We start from the raw sequence: 21,833 nt of genomic DNA on the forward strand, positions 1-21,833 counted from the left end.
TGTCAGCCAAATAATCCCGGAGAAGATCTAAAGATATGAACGTTGGAGGTGCTCTAATCATTGGGCTCAGCCAGATGAGGCTACAGTGACACTCGTAATTGACAAGCCCTATTCTCTTCTGTTGAGCTCCCCAGTGGCTTTTTGGTGCCCAGTCAAGAATCGCAGAATATGAAAGAGACCGAAATAAGAGGAGGGACACAAAAGCAATTTGGAGGCAACAGAGACAATACAGGAATAAGATAACTTAAAAAAAATTAAAATGGAGCTATTATCAGAGGGATAAGAGAAGCTATTCCATTGATGAGATAGGAATAGGGTGCTACCAAAAACAAAACAAAACAAAAACAAGAGCATTCACAGATTAGAATAAGCACCCTTGATAACTGAAAGGATAATAGCAGAAATGAAAACCCCAATAGAACGATCGGGAGATAAAGTTGTCAGGGATTCCAGTCCGTGGAAACAGTCTCAGACCCCAGTAGAGGCTAATTATTTGATGAAATGCTCTCAGAAAGCAGAACAAAAGGCAATGTTTGGAAAATGGAGAGAAAAGACTGGAAAATCAAGGCTGTTTCAGAAATGTCAACATCTGAATAATAGATGACTCAGAAAGAAACAGAGGTGAATTAACCTCCTGTGAAGGTGGTCAAGTAGAGTTGTTTTTGTTGTTAGGCTTTGTGTGTGTGTGGGTGTGGGTGTGCGCGCGCGCGCCTTTTGGTGTGGTGGGGGTGGGCTAAAGAAACAAAGGTGAATTAATGCTAAGGGAGGAATTCAAAACAAGAATGCTTGTCCCAGAACTGAAGGACTCAACTTTTCACAAAGTATCCAGACACGACGTGAAAGAGACGAGATTTCACAAAGAGAGGATGCCACAATATTTTTAGAGAAGATTATAAGACTACACATGAAAGTTCAAGAATCTAATTGCACTCAGACTTATCAATAATAGTATTGGGAACTGGAAGACAATAAGCAATGTTCTCCAAAATTCTGAGGGAATTTTGAGATAAAAATTCCAGCTTAGAATTCTGTATTTACAAAAACTATAAATTAAGTAAGACGGTAGAATAAAGACATTTGGGGGCACTCAAAAGCTCAAAAAAATATTTCCATGCACCTCTTTTTAGGAAACTACAAAGCAATGCATGTCATCAAAATATGGGAGCGCACGAGAAGGAAGTCATGGGATTCAGGAAACAAGTGAGCAAAAGAGAGAGATGAAAGAATTAATCATGAAGATAAAAGGGATCTTGTGTGAGCACCCAGGTCTGATGAGAGACACTCAGAAGCTCTGGGAAAGATTTCTTTTAAAGATGTGTTAACCTGAAAAATACAAGATGTATGGGATGAATTGAGGGGAGGTTACAACTGAGAATGTGTTTGGGGCCATACAACTGGGGAAAATAAACACAATGAAACCCAAGCAAATGAACAAACAAAAATAATTATTAAATCCAGGGACAAGAGGAGGAATTCAGCTTTGGGTAGCCCATGACTTAGACGTGAGTATTGAATGTCTGTCATGTTGATGTAACACTAAATATGCCTAATAAAAGTTGTGATATGGGGGGTTGTGAGGACAGGAATACGCATGTGAGTAGTGTTGTGAAAAAGAGATAAACCACCACCTTCTGCCGTGGGAAGGCAACGGAAAATGCTTAAAACTACAAAATGAAGCAACGTAAACATGTTTAAAATAGACATATACTGAAAGAATAAGGGGAAGGGGTTGAAATTGTCTGGGAGGCAGAAAATTGGGAAAAGGGGTCATGACACGTTGCTTATTTTCTAACAAGGCTTGGACAGAGTACTTGACTTTTTGCTATTGAATACTTTGGGTTTTTTTTTTTTTTAATGTCTTATTTATTTCTGAGAGAGAGAGAGAGAGGCAGCATGAGCAGGGGAGGGTCAGAGAGAGAGGGAGATACAGAATCCGAAGCAGGCTCCAGGCTCTGAGCTGGCTGTCAGCACAGAGCCCGATGCGGGGCTCGAACCCACAAACCGTGAGATCATAACCTGAGCCGAAGTCGGATGCTTAACCGACTGAGTCACCCAGGTGCCCCTGAATACCTTTGTTTTAAAAGAAACTAAATTTAAAAAGATATGGGTTGAATTCAGTTGATCTTGTATTCACTTGACTCTTCCCATTTCTTTTTTCATAGTGTCATATAGTTGCTTCTACAAAGTATGGGCACGGAGACCCTGGGAGAGGAGAAGGGACAAAGTATGTGCAAAGTTTCACGGCACTGAAAAATACACTGTAAAGGACACAAGCCGAGATCCATGGCTCAATTTAGAGTATTATTACCACAAAGTCCATTATAATTTATTTCTATTTTAATAATACCTCTATTACAAAGCAGTACAGTGCACATATCATTATAGAATAATCTAAAAGCAGAGATGAGGGTGCCTGTAAGGCTGTCAGTTAAGGGTCAGATTGTCGATTTCAGCTCAGGTACTGATTCCAGGATGATGGGATCGAAGCCCATATCAGGCTCTGTGCTGAGTGTGGAGTCTGCCGGATGTGTGAGTTTCTGTCTCTCTCCCTCTGCCCCCTCCCTCATTTGTGCTCTCTCTCTCTCTAATAAAAAATAAAATAAAATAAAAGGAGAGTTGAAAAAGAGGAAGGAAAATAAAAATAAACCTTGGTAAGTCTCTAAGAAATACTTATTAATATTTCATTAAAATCCCTTTCAGATTTTTTCAAAAATGTAATCTACAGAGTTGCATCTTATTTTATTTTATTCAGAAAAAATCATAAATGTACTTTTATATTAAGACGTACCTATGTCACAAAGAACTCAATCTAACTTTTGATATTTAACTCATTCTGGGCTCCAACCCCCCCTATCTATTATAATCAGTGTTGGATTAAACATACCTTGAGCTAAAAAGTTTGTGTATATCCTTAATTTAACTTGGGACAATTTTCTAGAAGCTGAATTATGTAGTCCAAATGAATGCATGCAAAGTTTTAGAACAAAATGCTAAACAGGCACAATTGCAAAGCCTATATTCAGAAAAGTAGGTTTACACATAACATATATGTAAATTGATAAAACTATAAGGTGAATATCATGAAATCACCACTCAGGTCAAGAAATAAAACACTCCTGGGGCGCCTGGTGGCTTGGTCAGTTGAGCGACTGACTCTTGATTTCGGCTCAGGTCGTTATCTCACTGTTGTGGGATCAAGCCCCACATCAGCCTGTGTGCTGAGCCTGGAGTCTGCTTGGGATTCTCTCTCCCTCTCTCTGCCCCTCCCCTGCTCATGCGCAGATGCTTTCTATCTCGCTCTCTCTCAAAAAAAAAGTTAAGAAATGAAACACCATTGACTATCCTCCAAACCCAGCTACATGTCTTCTCTAACCTCACCTTCATTCTCTCTCTAGAGGAAAGCGCTATCGTGACTTTCATAATAATCATTAACTGGCTTTTCTTTATAGTTACAGTATCTATATATGCAGTCTTGATAGATTTGAATTCATATGAATGAAATATACTGTATTCCTTTGGGTCCTGCTCATTCTATTGAATATTCTGCTTGCAAGTTTCAGCCATATATTTGCCTGTGACTGGAGATCATTAAATTTCACTGAACTGTAGTGTATTTGATTACTTGAGTAGCTTTTTAAAAGAGGGGCATTCACCACATAAAGAACATGCAGACATTAATAAAAAAGGTAGTAAGATGAATGTAAACCATTTCACATAAAGTTTAAACTGGAATAAACCATTTGGGGGAATAGGAGAGTTTTCTTCTTATAGATGAATTACCATATAAAGGCAATACATGAACTCATACTGTTTTGATTCTAGGTAACAGAATAAGCTTCTGTAGAAACTACGGTCTGAGTCCACTTAAATATAAGAATAACGTTTCTAACAATTCATCTGAACAAGAAGTATACTGCTTTGGGGGTCATGAATCCCCTGTCGCTGGGCTCAGTAGAAGTTGGATTAGATGTTTACTAAGGCTCCTTTCAACTTTAAAGTTCTTCTCTATGTCTTCTTCAGATATTGGAGGTGACTTTAAAGATCTGATAAGATGATGTGTGTAGAGAGCTTATTATCCAAGGGATTGGTGAGCAGCTGTTTTCAATTCCCACTGTTGATGGACCGAAAGGAAATGGCCTTTGGGTGCAGCAGTGGAAATGTGAAGAGGAGAGGAAACATCGACAGTGGGAGTCTGACACCATAGAATAATCTCTGGAGAGTTTTAAAAGATTGACATGTGTCTTTCTCTAATGATCTAGGCACACAATGCCATTCAACGTTGGAGAGGCTATGTACCTATCAACTTGCAAAGATTTGTGTAAAAAAATAAATATATTAAGAGCCAATGCCATTGCCTTTCCTAACAACTTTGTGTGGGCTGTGACTCCACTTCCTGTGAGGCTCCAGTCACTAGAAATAGCCTCATACCCCAGTGGAATGAGATTGATTATTTAGATGGAATATCCCTTCATTTGGAAAGCCCCGTTTCTCTAACAGATTAAGATGGTGGAATCCAGAAAAGTTAAGTGCTTTGTCTAAAATACCACCTTCAATTTACTGCAAAAACAAACAAACAAACAAACAAACAAAAAGAAATGCCATATCCTTTGTTTCTCACCATATTGTTCCTGTCTCCCCAGTTAGGGCCATTGACTAATATCTTAAAAATTCACAGATTTGGGGGGCGCCTGGGTGGCTTAGTTGGTTAAGCGTCCGACTTTCGCTTAGGTCATGATCTCTCGGTTTGTGGGTTCGAGCCCCGCGTCGGGCTCTGTGCTGACTGCCAGCTCAGAGCCTGGAGCCTCTTTCAGTCTGTGACTCCCTCTCTCTCTGACCCTCCCCTGCTCACGCTGTCTCTCTCTCTCTCTCTCTTAGAAATAAATAAAACATTTTTTAAAAATTGCAAAAAAAAAAAAAAGAATTCACAGATCTGGGACAGATAACCATCACTGAAAGCAAATTGCACCTCTCATCACTTGACAAAATCTTATGGCAATTCCATTTTAATTACTTTCTAAATTTTCTTCAGAAAACTTGTGGATATCTTAAATAGAATAAACAGTAAGAACTCAGAATGAAAATTATTATAAATCATGATGATAGGGTATGAAGCCAGGGGGGTATTAGATGACCTGTGATTGTAAGCTTCTTCCATGAATGAGAAAACAAAGCTTAATTCTTAGACCATTTCATTGAGCATTCAATAGAGCAAATTAGTAAACACCTTACCACTACCACCAAATCACATTCATTCATTCATTCATTCAGTGGCATAATTGGGCACTATTATGTGCCCCATATGGTCAAAAATGGTGTTGAAGACAACCGATTTCCTCTTCAGAATATGTAAAATTCTCATAAATCCTTGAATTATCTATTAGTATGATGGAACTGTAACTAATTGTCTGTTTTACTTATCTTATCTCTGGGAAATATATTTTCATCCTGCCCATCTTACTATTTGTAGAAGCTTGCATCATGATGCTGCATCTAAAATCTGAAGCAAAATTTAATTATGGTGTTGAAATTATTTTATAGACAGTTTTACTGAGTTAAAAAAAAAACCCAGCAGTTAATGTGTTCATGTATTTCATATCATTCACTTGTATACTTACAAATCATAAAGGGATGTTATGTAAGTGATACACTCATTTGTAAAAGTCTTTTTGTTAGCATTATACCTACCTGAATTCTAGTTCCATTGTATGTGTTTTTAATAGGTAGAAGAGCTATTAAATTGGAAAATACAGAATGGGGAGTAACAAAATTAAAAAGCACTAAAGTTCTTAACTTCTGGCTAAGAAAACATTTTCATGTTTACATTTTGAGAGTCAGCATGTCTGGTTGGAAGGGTTCTAAAGATCTGCCCCCCCCCCCCCCCCCCCCCGCCGCACCCTTGCAGTTCCCGTCCTCTGGTTATTCTATCCAAGGCTAATCTAGATACTGCTGTGAAGGGAGTTTTGAGATGGAATTAAGTTACTAATCAGCCAACTTTAAAAAGGGAGATTATCCTGGATTATCAGAACTGGCTCAGTATAATCCCATGAGACCTTAAATGACAAAAAGGAAGGCGGGAGAGGGTGATGGGTGATGAGGACCAGAAAAGGCCAGAGACCCCTCCAGGAGAGAGATGCATCCCTGCTTCTGCCATTGCTTTTGCTGCTTTCAGAAGGAGGAAGGCGCCATGAACTAAGGGAGTGTGTGGAGGTCTCCAGAAGCCTGGAGAGCCAGGGCTTGAATGAGCCCGGAAGCCCATTCATTCCTAGAACCTCCGAAACGTAAGCATAGTTTCATCTTTGTGAAACATGAAGCAGAGAAACCAGCGGAGCCCACATGGATGTCTGATCTACACACTGGGGAGAGAATACATTTGTTTCTAAGCTGGTAGCGCTTTGTTCCTACAGCTACAGAAAACTAGTCCTGAATGTACAAAAAATAACAGATTGCTACTATGTCGATAGAAAGAACCAATATCCGAAAAGGGAAAAAAATGTGGAAAAAGATACGGAACTAAGATTGTTTCTTTTTTCCCCCTGAGGGCACGTGTACCTAGCCACACTGTGTGGCAGCTTTTCTGTTAGGACTGGAGTCAACCAGTACTTTGGGGCAGTCAGCACTTGCTAGGTACAACTCTGGTCGCCCCACGCTCTATTCCAGGTCGCAGGAGACTCTGGAATCAGAACCTAATTAGTTTGGTGCTAAGTCTCAAGATTTTGGAAGCAATTTTGCAATTTATGAGGCTATGTAGGTTTAGATTTCCTGTACACACACGCGCGCGCGCACACACACACACACACACACATCCTATGAGAATAAGTTGTCAAGGATGCACAGAGTGCAGTAAAGTCTTTGTGGCTACTTCTGATTGGTTGGTCAAACATAAAACATTCTGGGCATGTTCAGGGTATTCAGTTGTCCAGTGTGTGACAAACAGGAGGTATTGTAGCAAGTGCCAGTTCGTGACCGGGGGCAACTCACCTAATTCCTGTGGTTTAGTTTTACTCGCTTGAAAAATGGGGATCAAAGCACCACTTAGCCTGAAGGATGTTACTAGAAAGATGTGAGTCAACAGACACATCGTGCCCAGAATAGTGCCCCGCACATAGTAAGCATGGTGGACCAGCTAGCTACCATTCTTTTTTTTGTTTGTTTTTAATTTTTAAATGTTTATTTATTAATGAGAGACAGAGCCTGAGCATGGAAGGGGGAGATACAGAACCTGAAGCAGGTTCTAGGCTCTGAGCTGTCAGCGCAGAGCCCGACGTAGGGCTCGAACCCACAAACCGCGAGATCATGACCTCTGCTGAAGTCAGATGCTTAACTGACTGAGCCACCCAGGCGCCTCTAGCTACTATTATTTTTAACTTCTTAAAAGTGTGGGAACTCAAATGTAAAGAGTCAGTCTTCATTCCCTATGGACAAGGCTGTTGTGATGTGTGCTGCCATGTATAGGAAAAAGAATCTTTCAGAGTGGGAAAGCTCAGGGACGTCTTCCTGGAGGAAGTGGCACCTTAACTGGACTTTCACACAGGCAGGATTCCCTAAGAGAAATGGGAAGGTTGGGTGAGAAGGGCTGTCCATCAGCATAACACAGACAGACCTCTTGGCCTTCTAGAATCTGGCAGAGAGCCCACCAATTCCAATTTCGTTGACTTTGAGCAAGCAGTTAACAGCAAAGCATGCTTTCTCAATAACCTTGCAGAGAGCCACCAGTCCTAATTTTGACTCTGATGGTGTTATTGTTATTCATTGACGATATTAGCGCTTTCAGAAATCACTGAACATGTCCACTAGTTTTTACACCAGGCTAATGTTATTATTCCAGGGAATTTGCTTGAACCTGTTTCAACAGTCAGATTGACTTTTTGAGTTATGAAATTAACTCAATTGTGAATAAAATGTTCACAACGCATCGCTTAAGAAGCCAACAGAAAATTTTGGTGTCGTCTATACTGTAGAAGCCATCTGGAACTCTGTGTGGGAATATTGTTATTAATGCCTTGAGTGTATTATTTCCTCTCCCACATCTCCCAGCTCAGCATAATGGACCCGGGGGTGCGGGAGGGGGACGGGTCACTATTGGCAGCCACTCATTCTTCCCAACATTGTGCCACAGACTGGGTGTCATCATGTAATTCCTAACTTATTGGGGTTTTTTGACTGGAGTGTTTTCCCTCACCCTGGCATCTTCAATGTCTTAATGACTAATTTATTCCTCACACTCTGTGCCCTCTTTCAATAACTCAAATCATATCTCACTGGACTTAGCTGAAATGCCATTAACACAGAATGTCTCAAAGTGAATTATACTTCAGTTCCTTCATCTTCTGTATTCACATGAGATTAATGATACAGATAAATGAAATTTTAATGGTGACACTTGTAAGAGGCTAGTGGATATTAATATTTTTAAACAAAAACATGCTTTCGGAGTCTATATGAGAACACAAGTACCCTTTTGCTGGAATTTGTGTGTTGGAGGGATTTGAAAGCCCTTGTTTCTTTAAAATGCTAAGAGATTCCAAAAAAGAAGGACTTTTTATTACCAAGTGGAATTAATGCTGTCCAATTATTATATTGATGACTCTAATTCAAAGCTTCAAAGCGTTTTCTAAATCAAGTGTGAACACCAAGATACTAAGTGCACATTCAGACACTGTTAAATATCACTGTGAGGCAGTTTAGAGAGGAATGTTTTCTATTTTCCCTTCATCCAAATGTGCTAAAGTGGACTGACAGTGTGGAGCCAGGCTCAAAGCCACAGATTTTGGAAATGTTGGAGAAAAAAACAGCTACCAGTAAAATTGTGTGCAGGAAGCTTAAATTCATTATTGCATTGTTAAAAGACATTTCCATCGATGACTGGTTCTGTTGATTTTGGATTTTTCCCTTTTAGTCTCTAAGACTGATTAAAACATAATTTATCACCGAAGGAACTTGGCTTTCTAATTCTCATTCCATTTCTGTGACAGAATTAATTTTTATTAGTCTTTCTCTCCTAACCTGGGTTGCTGTGGGCATAATGAGCATGTGTTAATTCATATAGGTTTTGGTTCTGTACTGTCAATAGCATAGCTATAGTGTTAGGAAGATCAAAACAGGAAGACAAACCTGAAAAGAATCTAAAGTTCCTACCTTCTTCCTTTCCTCCCTTCCTCCATTCCTCCATTCCTTCCAACCCTCCTTTCTTCCCTCTATTCTTTAACTGCATTTCATGCTCATCAGTACGTTGGTATTGAAGTTAAAGAGAAACTGATTAAATATCTACTATTGCCTCTAAAATCATTTGTTTATATTTAAAATACCTTTCCCCTAGTGACGTGCTCTTCTTTCCAAAGTGTTCCTTCTTTTCTGGCCACTAATGCAACCAAAAATGAATCACTTTAATTGGAAAAATGTAAACCGGCTCTGAACTACCAGAGAAGGCATTCAAGGAGATAACATTTATCTCTAATATTTTTTAAAAAGTGCTATTTACTGTTCCAAACAGTTTTGTTATCAGGGCATGACTTCAGTCTAGTCGTTCATTATCAGGAATTCATAATCAGCCTTAAACAGATGTGCCCACACGCCTTGCCCTACAGGAGGCTCATTCAAGTCTAGTTCATCAAAACCCAGCTCAAACGCAGCTGTCAAGGGTGCTTCTCAAATCCCCCAAGATGCTTGTAAAGTGGAAATGTCAGACCTGGTGCTATTTATTTATTTATTTATTTATTTATTTATTTTAAATTTTTTAATGTTTTGTGTAGGAACCCCTCCCTAAGGAGAAAGAAAAAAATGAAGAAGAGAGGAGAGAAGACTTCAAGGTCACCTAGATATGAGTCCAGCTGCCTACATCCCCCATGTCCTTATAAACTGAAACAACTTAATCAGACTGCATGTTTATGTGTGTTACCATATATGGGAGACAAAGAAATAGAAAATGCATTAAAAAACCTATGCCATATGATGTGGGCCGCTCAGTTCTTTTGGGTACGAACCCAACTGAGCGGTGCCGGCAAAATACAGTTGCTTCCTGGAAAGAAAAGTCTCGGTGTCACGACTCTCTGAGTGAGAATCCTGCAACAGTTTTATTTATTTCTAGGAGAGAGAGAGAGAGACAGCGTGAGCAGGGGAGGGTCAGAGAGAGAAGAAGTCACAGACTGAAACAGGCTCCAGGCTCTGAGCTGGCAGTCAGCACAGAGCCCGACGCGGGGCTCGAACCCACGAACCGCGAGATCATGACCTAAGCGAAAGTCAGACGCTTAACCGACTAAGCCACCCAGGCGCCCCAGATCTGGTGCTATTTAAAGATCCCAAGCTAACTGCGTTGGGCTCAGTAACAACACAACCAAATGCACAGGAGGCTGTTAGAGCTACTTTGCTGGTTTCAGGGGTGAAACGGAAGGAGCAGTTGTCACACCGGAAGTAATCCCTCCCAAGGCTTCCATGAAACCAAAATTCAACATGTTTGAAGCTGAAGGATGACTTGGCCAAGAAGAAGAAAGGGCCGCAGGTGGGCAAATATGCAGGGTGGGAGTCTTGGCCCCCTGATGGAGTTACTCTTTGATTTCCCTGTGGGGAAGCCAGCCCCCACCCTGAAGAAACTCAGTCTAATGTGAGGAAGACAGGCAGATAAAGACAGGACGTCAGCGGGACTGCAATGAGAAAGCTTTTCTCCTTCCCTAGAAAGAGTAGCCTAGGGTCACGAACAAAGCTTTTCTTTCTCCTGCCAGGGCTGACGTTCAATGCATAAGACTCCAGAGGATAGTAATAACCAGAAGAAGCAGACTGTGCAGACTGATTAAGAATTTCAAATTATACCTGGACCGGACCACTTCCTCATTCAACTGGATGAAAAAGCGAACCCTTTTGTGGGAGTTAAGATGTGTATGCCGGTGAGTGTGAGCGCATGTTGTTTCGTTTACTCTTGCCTTTCTGACACCACCTGGATAGGAATTTCTTATTTTTATTTTTTATGGCAGCAGAAGAAAAGAAGGAGGGAAAACTGTTCTGAAGACACATTTGGGAGAGAGTAGAGCAAATTATTTCCTTAGGCATAATAATCTAACTAGTGGCTGGGCTGATGTAATGCTGAATTCTGAACAAATTGCTCTTATATTACCCTATTTAGGGATGGAATGAGGCTCATAGTTTGATAGCAGCAGAAATTACAGCGTGGAAGTTGAGGTCAAGCTAAGTAGAAGTAGTCCCGGGGCTTACCATCCCCACCTATGATGTGTAGAATATGTTTTAAATACCCTACTCCCCTACTCATTAGTACTCCCCCTCCAACCCCAACCGGCATGCGTTTCATGCCACATTCCAATATTTTGCCTTTCCTTCTTCCTGTTCACACCTAGGCTTGTGGTTTTGATGCTTGACTAGATCAGAGTTTCCTAAAAACCAGGTCATCTTCCATTTCCTTTGGCCTACTCACTATAGCACCAAGCACTGTGTGCTAATTCTCGTGTTTAAGAATCCTGATTTTTAAGAAGTGTCTTATTTTACGTTTTATTCCTGATAACATCGTTTATTGTTTTGCTAAGATTAATTAAGCTGACTTTTCCCTTATTTCCAGGTAAGAGATAACGACACTTCTAAATAATGGCCTATTGTCTTCTCTTGGACCCAGGACCAAAGCTTCGAATAAAACTAGTTATGATTCCCAGCTTGATGTAATCACCATAAAGACAACTGTGGTACATTGAATTTACAGCGAGGAGGGGAAGTTGGCTTGGAGATTAAGGAAAAATGAGCATCTACAAACGTTAAGTATTTCAGAGATTAAGGTGCCTAAATCCCTAGATTGGATGAAACTGGTGGGCAAAAATTTAATTGAGTTGGTTATAGAGTTGAGATACACACACACACACACACACACACACACACACTGAAGACTTAATTTTTAGAGCAGTTTTAGATTTACAGCAAAACTGAGAGAAAGGTATTGAGATTTCCCTTGTCCCTTCCCTGAACTACCTTATACGGTTTTTGCTTTTTGTATCTTGGGTTTTGCCAGAAATAAGCAAGGCAGAATGTAGTAAAAATGGAGAAAGAAACTCAATGACTTTACACATGCCAAAACCTTTAAAGATTGAACATAGTATTGAGTGTGGTAATAGGAGAAGGTTCATTGTAGTATACACGGAAACCAGGGCAATGTCCTTATTTATAATCCGTGGCCTCTGAAATAACATATTTTAGCATCACTACAATGTCACAGTTTTATGTAGGACAAGTGACATTTGTAGTCATCTTTTGGTTTAATTGCTTCTTCATATTTAAAAAAAGTTTTTAATGTTTATTTTTGAGAGAAAGAGACAGAGTACAAGTGGGGGAGGGGCAGAGAGAGAGGGAGACACAGAATCCAAAGCAGGCTCCAGGCTCTGAGCTGTCAGCACAGAGCCTGACATGGGGCTCCAACTCATGAGCCATGAGATCATGACCTGAGCTGAAGTCGGACGCTTAACCAACTCAACCACCCAGGTGCTCCATTTTTTTTTTTTCAGGAGGAGCTTATTTTTTTAAAGAAATGGGCAGCCTCTATAGAAAATTGCATTTCTTGCAAAAGCAATATTAACCCACTAAACTTAAGTCTGAAAAGAAATTGTTTGATTTCTTTAAAGCAACAACAAGAAGACAGAAGCAGCATTCACAATACCTGCAAAATGTAAATTCATAGAAAAGGGGGCTTTCTGTGAAGTGGGCGAGAATGAATATACCAATGGACCTTTATGGCCAGACCATATAGGACAACTGAACTCTGACCCCCAGCCTCTGTAACAACGGGTCCAGAAAGGCCAAGACTTGGTCAGTGACTGTCAGCGTCCCTCTTTTTTGACACTCCCACCCTCATTTCAACTCAAGAACCGACCAGAGAAAGGCAAGCTGCCCAAACCAATCACATGATGCTGCTCTAGTCAGCCCGCCTCCAGCTACCCCAGACCAACAGCCTCTCACCAGGGCATTCCTAAAGGCTTCCCTTTCATCTGCCATAAAGCTCTGCCACTCCTTTGGCTGCCTTGAGCTTCTGCCAAGGGCAAGTGATCGTGTTTGACGCCCTTGCCGTAACAAGATCTGAATGAACAGCCTCGGTTCTCATTAGGGCCGTCTTTGTTTATTTCCCCAAATGGAAAATATGTAGGAGAATTCTACGTTTTTGAAAACCAGCTGAAAGAATTCTCAGTCGTCTTGGAAGTTGCGGTCGTGTGCTATAATATCCAACACAATACTGAAAGCGTGTGTGGCTAATTGCATGAGATTTACCTAGAGTCAGTCCATCAACAAGGATTTATGGAGACTTGAGACTCTGCACTCTATATTTAGTGGTCTGGAAGTTACTGACGTTGTATTGGAGCAAGCTCATATTAAACACCTATCAGCAATCGATTCTGTGTTCTATCTGCCAAATATCTGCCAAAGTTAAGACTCAGGGTTCAGACATTCTGGGAACTAACCTGTGGTTTTGCTGACCTTGGGCATGTAACTTTGTTTTCAAATCTCAGAATACTCATCTTTGTAATGGAGAATAATAAATACCTACCTGATAGGATTGTTGTGTATATTAACTTAAGTAATTCAGCGAAAATGCCTAGCAATTTGCCTGATAGTAATAATTGTACAGTCTGCGACAACGTATTTTACATATCCATAACTATTTTATTTTTTTGAAATGTTTTATTTATTTTTGAGGGAGGGAGAGAGAGAGAGAGAGAGAGAGAAAACATGAGTGGGGGAGGGGCAGAGAAAAAGAGGGAGACAGAATTGGAAACAGGCTCCAGGCTCTGAGCTGTCAGCGTAGAGCCCCACACGGGGCTCGAACTCGGGAACAATGAGATCATGACCTAGGCTGAAGTCAGGCGCTCAGCCAACTGAGTCATCCAGACGCCCCTGCCCATCACTATTTTAAAATGTAAGAGATGAATGAAACATAGTTTCTACCCTTGGAGAAATTATGTGTTGGACAGGAGAGGATAATGTATGGGAAGTGTATATGGAATGGATAAAGAACTTTGTGAGACAATGCATAATTAAGTGTTGGATTGTGTGGCACAGTGTCTAAGTGCTCAGAGGTTTGGTGGGGGGGAAATTAATGTGGTTAGAGTGGGTTGGAAAGAATTTTTGAGGAGTCAGTGTGCCTCTTGATGACTGGCAAGTTTGGGAAAAGTTTAGCAAAAAGCACCACCCACCTACTATTAAAGCTTCCCCGGTATTCTACTCAGAATACCACTCTTTAAAGAGAATTTTTAAATATTTTTATTTATTTTTGAGAGAGAGAAAGATAGAGTGCAAGTGGGGGAGGGGCAGAGAGGGAGGGAGACACAGAATCCAGAGCAAGCTCCAGGCTCCGAGCTGTCAGCACAGAGCTGGATGCCAGACTTGAACTCACAAACCATGACCTGAGCCAAAGCTGGACGCTTAACCGACCGAGCCACCCAGGAGCCCCAAAACATCACTTTAAGTTTCCAACAGTCCTGTGAGTCTGTGAAGGGCTCATTTGTAAGGAATGGAGAATTTTTATTGGAAGACTGTGGGAATCAAGGACAGCTAGACAGATAGGGAAGATTATGGAAGGTGGTTTTAAAAATTAGACACATACATGCATTTTGATTTAGGTATTTTTTATTTAATTTGAGAGAGAGAAAGCACATGAGCAGGAGAGAGGGACAGGGGGAGAGAGAGGGAGAGAGAGAGAGAGAAAATCTCAAGCAGTCTCCATGCTCAGTGCAGAGCCTGATGCAAGGGCTTGATCCCACAACCCTGGGATCATGATGTGAATCAAAATCAAGAGTTGGTTGCTCGACTGACTAGCCACCCAGGTGCCCCGAGTTTGGGTATTTTAAGGAAGGGGAAGGCAATGGACGCTACTCTGAAGTGGTATTTAAAACATTTTTGATTTAGGGGCCCCTGGGTGGCTCAGTTTTGGTTGAGCAGCCAACTCTTGACTTTGGCTCACGCCGTGATCCCAGAGTCATGGGGTCTAGCCCCACCTCTGGTTCTGCCCTGGGTGTGTGAGATCCTCTGTCCCCCTGCCCCTCTCTCCGGCTTTTGCACTGTCTCTGTCTCTCTCCAAAATAAAATTAAGAAAAAAAAAGGGCATTTGATTTAGCTGGAGGTTGGTTTAGCAGAAAGGTCCAGGGGACTGGAAAGTATTAAATTATCTGGCTCTGTGATAGTCCTATCCTGGGAGGACGTGGTGTGGTAGAAAAGGAGAGTGGAAGCTTTTCAGAGGCAGAATACCTTGGGCTTCGTAAGTAAACGGTTGTGGGGAATCGAATAACACTAATAATTACTACTTATTAACACTTGCCATTATATAAAAGGAATGTCCTTTACATAAGGATGTGGCAAAAAAAATAATGGAGGTTCTATGCCCAATTCAAAGCCGCTTTCTTGAAAATGGTAGGCGTGTTAACTCTGTGAGTGCACAAAATATGAAGTTTACAGTTTGGTAACTTTGCGTGGTCTTTTTTAGTGGTTTAGCAGAATACTGAATTAAAGTCATTATCAAATAAGTAAAGGCACTTATCTATAAATATCAATTAATTTAACCTTTAATAACTTACAAAGCAGGTTACTAATACTTAGCCTTTAGTCAAATGTGAAGTTAGAAATACTGTGGAAGTGGACACTACACTTCCCTGAGAGCCAAAGCCTGCACTTCTAGAACCCTCTGCCCCTCACCAGTTGGCCCTTCACAACTGGCTGGTTGCCATCTCGTGTCCTACTGTGAGAATTCCGCACTGGATTATGTCAATTCCTCTCTTAGCCTGGTTGACCTTAACGTGGCGGATAGAAACCAACATATTTTCTTCTAATTGATTGTTTCCACTGAATCTCTCCTTTGACACAGGTTCTGTTGTTTTGTGGCAAATTATTGTGCAATTTCAAATGGACTTACTAACTCCATGGCCTGGGTAAAACAACAGGCGATTTTTTCAAGACTGCTTCATCTGTATTTTTAACAATAAGAATGTAAGTACTATGAACTCAACACATATCAGGCTCCATGTTTGATGTTATGTGTACTTTATTTCATTTAATAACTCACAATTACTGTCAGCTGTAAGGCCGACTTTATGATCCCTTTGTTACAATGAGTAAATTGAAGCTCAAATTGGTTACAATGACTTGGTCAGTGGCATATAATTAATAAAGACTGGAGTCAGGATTTGAACCCAGGTTTATCTGACACCAAAGCTATTCTCTCCACCCTATACTTCTACTTAAAGATCATATAAAATTAGAGATGAGTGCAAATTCTATAAGGAGTGGTCATTGCCAGGGAAAGGTAGGCCAGGAGGGAAGAATGACTTGAGTCATTCATATAATATACGTTGCATATGATATAATGTATGCAATTTACTATCTACATAAACTTGCCTGGGAGCTGGTAAATTTCATTTAAAATATGATGAATTTGGGGTGATGCATAAACATCCAAATAACAAGTTACTCTGGAATATTACTTCCATATACCACATTTTCAAATAATATATATCAAGACAATGGCAACATTCATTGGCAGGTACTATCAAGAGATGTTTTGTAACCTTGTGTTAAGACCCTCAGAGGGAAAATATATACTAGGAAGCATTCCTTCTTATCAGACAGACTGAATTTGCAATTAACTGAGAGAATATCTGCCTGCTCTTTCTCTCTTTTCCTTTAGTGCTAGCAGCTCTTTCTACCTTTGCTTCTTTTACCTACATTTAAGGTATTTATTACTATGTTAAGTCCCACCGGCTTTGAAGATTTTATTCAAATCCAAGAATGATGTAGAACTGATTCGATGGGCTATTCTCATCTGAAAAGAACCAAGGGAGTCAGAATAAAGATTCGGTTCAATACTTACTATAAGAAAATAAGCCAGCTGGAGAAGTTCTCAGATTAAATCTAATTCAACATTACTTAGAAAAGGAAATCCCACTGGGGACATAAATCATCAGTGAGGCTCAGACTAGAATGTTGTGCTATGCCAAACAAATTCAAGGTACACCACCACTTTGAAAAGAAAGAATTCCTCGTAAGGCTCATGCATAGTAACACTGAACAGGACTAGTTTTATACAGATGTGGAAAGGCTCTTATCTTACTCAATAGCCATAGGGGATGAATCGATCAAGGTGGGAAGTATGAAAATTTCTTTTGTGAGATGAGAGGTTTATGGGAGGTTGGGGTTCATTCTTTAGCTTTAAAGATAAAGGCTCATGATGGAGAAATAAAGAAGGTGGAGCCAGTTTTGGAGCTAGTAAAACAAGTAAAAATCACTTAACTCACCTGACTGTAAATTTAAATGAAGTATCGTATTAGCTGACATACGGCTGTAGTAGAATTATCAAGGGCCTAAGTGTTAGAAAAATCTGGCTTCAACCCTTTATTTGCCGATTAGTAACTGTATGACTGTGAGCAGTTTACCTAAGCTTGTTGAGTGAAAGTATTTGCATATGTAAAAAGGGGATGCATTTGCTTTCTTCTGGGGATTATTGTGGGAACAGGAAGCAAGTATAACAGAGTTCTGGACCATGTTGGGTCCATTTCACCCCAGGATCTAGAATCTGTGCTTCAGCAGGGTTTGATTAAAGGTCAGTTACCTTTTTACTTTCTAATTCCATACATTTTCCTAGTACCAAAGCAGAATGTCACCATCACCGACCTTTGGGCCCATCTTATGAACCCAGAGTTCATAAGAAATTGAGGGAAAATATTATGGAGGGGTTGGAGGGGTACCTGTATTTTTTTAATGCCTTCTCTCTGTTCACCTTGTGGGCCGGGAAGTCTGTGTGTTTCACTACGGGTTTCCAACAACTAATTTTAGGTTTGTTCATTCTAAAATGGCTGCATTGTCTTACATTGCCATGGGAGTCCTAATTGCTCCACATCCTTGTGAGCCCTTGGTATTTCTAGTTTTTGTTTTTGTTTTCGTTTGTTTGGGTTTTTTTTTGGTAAGATCTTCGTTGGGGATGTAGTGGTGCCTCATTTTGTTCTGATTGGCATTTTCTGAATAATTTATGGTGTTTAGCATCTTCTTATATGCTCATTTTGTCTATACACTTCTTCTTTGACCAAGTATCTTCTCAGATCTTTCCTCCCCTCCCTGTTTTGGGTCACTTGTTTTCTGCTTGCTAAGATTTGAGAGTTATTTCCATGATGATCTGACAACATAGTTTATGTGCTTTCTATTTTGCAAAATTTGTTGAACTTGTTTCATGGCCCGATACGAGATGGCCTGGGTTGGAGCTTTGTCGTTGCTATGGTAACTGTCAGTATACCACAGGTTTCACAAGGCTCTAAGAGATACTTTCTGTTTAGTGTGGGGGTCTGCCTGCGGATTTCTGAGTTTTAGGTCTTCCCTTTGCACCGTGCCTCAAAAAACATCACTTGAACGCTCTTGTCTTCTGTTCCCGCCCATTAATATTCTGCTGTTGTTACTGATTATTTCAAGCTTGGTAGCTCGGGGCTGGGGGCGTTGGTCTGTTGTTTTGATTACTCTCCTTCCACTCAGGCTTGAGTAATTTATCTGGGTTCAGGGTGTGTGAACTCCTTCCCGTGTGCTGGCTGTAGTCGTGAGGTCAGTGTAATCCCGCTCTTTCTCCAGGAGTAATATTTTCCTCGGTTCCCTTCCCCCAGCCTCCCAGCCCAGAGTTTTTGAAGTTCCCCTAAAGGCAGCAATAGTTTCTTGCCTCTCCTGGAATTCTGCCCCTCTCCTCCTTCACTCACAATGGGTGCTTTTTCTTTTCTTTTCTATTTTTTAATGTTTATTTGTTTTTGAGAGAAAGAGAGAAAGATAGAGAGAGAGAGTGGGGGAGGGGCAGAGAGAGAGGGAGACACAGAATCCAAAGCAAGCTCCAGGCTCTGAGCTGGATGCAGGGCTCAAACCCATGAACTGCGAGATCATGACCTGAGCCAAAGTCAGACCCTTAAACAGATTGAGCCACCCAGGTGCCCCCACAGGGAGTGCTTCTTAGGGTTCTTTCTGGTCTTCTCTGTGAGCACCCAATGGCTTTTGTAGAGAAAGAGACTGCAAGTGGGGCCAAACTCCATTTCTGCAACCCCAAGGGGGTTCACACTGACTGGCTGGTTCACATGTGGCTTTCACCAGAGTTTTTGGACTCTTTCAGGTTAATGATCTAATTGGTGTCTGGTTCCATGTGCCACACCCAGCTAGGTGGTCTGTCTTCTCTCCCCCTCTTCCTGCACTGCCATGTCTCCTGAGATTTTTAGACCATTTGTTGCTTTACCACCTGGTTCCCCAGTGGGTTCAAACACAGTTATGAACTTGAAGTGAGCATGGCTGATTTTGTTGTAAGGGTGGGAGTATGCTCTTCCCGCCCTCTGCGTCCTGGGGAAGAAGATACAGGAATTCTTTACTTCTCATGATTTCTCCACTGTGCTGTATCTTTTATTCCTTGGGTTTATTTTGCCGTATGTTTTTTCCTCTCTCTCCCGTATTTCACAAGTTATATGCTTGGTTCATTGCAAACGAACAAACAAACAAACTCAAAGAGGTTGATGATAAAATACCACTCTTGCTGGACTTCCAAAGCTAATGAGACCAGGCTTATTTCGTGATTATCAGTAGTTCATCTGTGATAGTAGTTTTGATCAGAAGGAGGGTGTAAGGATAAGCTTGCACATCCATTGAAAACGATGCATTGTCTACCATGTGGGTGACTTGATGTCTACTGTTGTCATTGTCTTTGAGCTATTTTGTGACACTGCGAGTAACTGATAGCAATGGAATAGTTCTCATCTATAAACATGCAGATTCTGTCCTATGTGGTGGGGAGGTTCCACCGACTTCCCTAGTCCCCTATGGAAAAATCCAGTTTTACTCCCATTTGCATATTCTTTTCAATATCCCTTATCTATACACGTGTCTACATTTTGGATTCTGTTTTGAACAGTTATAACATCCGCTTGACTCCCTCGTTGGCTAATGAAAAGGATAACATTTTTAACATGTGTTGTTTTATATCTGTATGAGAGTCATGATTTTACCTTTCGATGAAACTTCACATGGTTATGGAACTGTGACGAAGCAATGCTTTTGCTGCATGCCACAAGTTTTGTTGCATACTATTTTCGTTACTGCTCATTGATAAATATTTTTTCATTTGCATTATCCTCTCTTCTTTAGTCCCTGAGTTATTTAGAATTTTATCAAATGTGTAAATATCTTTTTTCTCTTTATTTTGTTACTGAGTTCTAACGTACTTACACTGTGGTCAGGGATGGTATTCTGTATCCCGCCATCCGCTGAAATTTATTAAAACCAGCTTTATGACTGGGAATGTGGTCAGTTTTCGAAACTGTGCTTTAAAAGAAAAAAACTTACTCAATTGTTGGATGTAATATTCTCTATATATCTGCTAGATAAAGCATAATAATTTTTCCATTTAAATCTTTTATTGCTCACTTTCTGCTTTACCCATTGATTTCTGAGAGGTGTTAAATATTCCACAAGAATGGTCGATTTATTCATTTCTTGTAGGTCGGTGAAGATACATAAAACTGTAGAACTAAACTCGAGTTTAGAAATTTTAAATCTTCCTGTAATGTAAGCCTTTCCGTTAGAACATTTTTGATCCCTTTTTGCTGTAAAGCCTATTTTGTCTGATATTACAGCAACATAGGTTTCTTTCTGCTGACCTTTGCCTAATGTATTAGCGAGGATACAGGCTAAGTTACAGAAACAAAGAGCTCTACCTAACAGTGGCTTAAGCAAAAGTGAAGTCCATTTCTACCTAATCTATATTGGTTTGGGGGTGGGAAGAACAGGGAGCAGTGGATACTTTTGCTTTCATAAGTTGTCTAAGGACTCAGGCTCCTCTCTCATTGCTTTGCTCGCCTCCAAGTGATGGCCTCATCCACGTGGTCAAAGACGGCTCATTCCACAGATGGCTTCTTTCTCTCTGTTATATAGGAAGGAGGGAAAGTGAAGTGCGAGACATCTGTATTCTTTACAAATACTTGACCTGGGAGTTATATCAGTTACAGCAGCTCACTTCCTATTGGCCATACCTTACAACACGGGGGTGGGGTGGCTAATGAATGTGCCAATATCACACATCCACCTACTATTTGGAGAATGGGGGAAAATAGACTGTGTTCTAAATCTGTCTCCAGTCTGTCTCCCGCTCTGGATCTTTTCCTTTTATATTTTATTTATTTATTTTGTTAACATTTTTATTTATTTTTGAAAGAGAGACAGCAAGAATGGGGGAGGGCAGAGGGAAGGAAAGAGAGAGAGGGGGTCTGAAACGGGCCCAGCAGTGACAGCAGAGAGCCAGATGTGGGGCTCGAACTCACAAACCTGGAGGTAATGACTTGAACAGAAGCTGGACGCTTAACTTACTGAGCCAAGCAGGCTCCCCTATTGTTGATATGTTAAAGCAGGGGTTTGTAAACTTTTTCTGTAAAGATCCAGATACTAAAGATCTTAAACTTGTAAGTCACATGAGGTGTCTGTCATAGATTCTTCTTTTTTCCCAATCACTTAAAATGATAAAAACCATCCTTCACTTAAGAACATATATAAAAAGGTGGGGATGGGGTGGGGTGGGGAGCAGTGCTCAACATGGCCTTTCGGGGTAGTTTGCTAACCCTGTTTTAGACTTATAAACAACCTGTAGTTATTTTTAAAATATTTGTCAGATTAATTTTTCGTCCTTTACCTCAGTGGTTTAATCCGTTTACTTTTATTGTGATTTCTCAAGTTTATTTTCTACTATTCCATGTTTGGTTTGATTCTTCTCTTTCCTTCTGCCCCACCTACCACCCCTTCCTTTATTTGCCTTTTTTGGATTGAGATTTTTTTTTAACTTTTTTTTTTAATCAAATCCTGTTGGG

At 40.6% G+C, this 21,833-nt stretch overlaps 1 long non-coding RNA gene across 1 annotated transcript; it reads left to right on the top strand.

The window, feature by feature from the left end:
• The first annotated feature begins 10,427 nt into the window (after nt 1-10,427).
• Nucleotides 10,428-11,618, top strand: LOC120246949. The gene is made up of 3 exons (XR_005532191.1): nt 10,428-10,495; nt 10,716-10,877; nt 11,561-11,618. It is a non-coding gene; the product is annotated as an uncharacterized LOC120246949 (long non-coding RNA).
• Nucleotides 11,619-21,833: the final 10,215 nt, after the last annotated feature.

Source organism: Hyaena hyaena, unplaced genomic scaffold (genome assembly GCF_003009895.1).
Source record: "Hyaena hyaena isolate Hyena2069 unplaced genomic scaffold, ASM300989v1 scaffold_495, whole genome shotgun sequence".
NCBI lineage: Eukaryota > Metazoa > Chordata > Mammalia > Carnivora > Hyaenidae > Hyaena > Hyaena hyaena.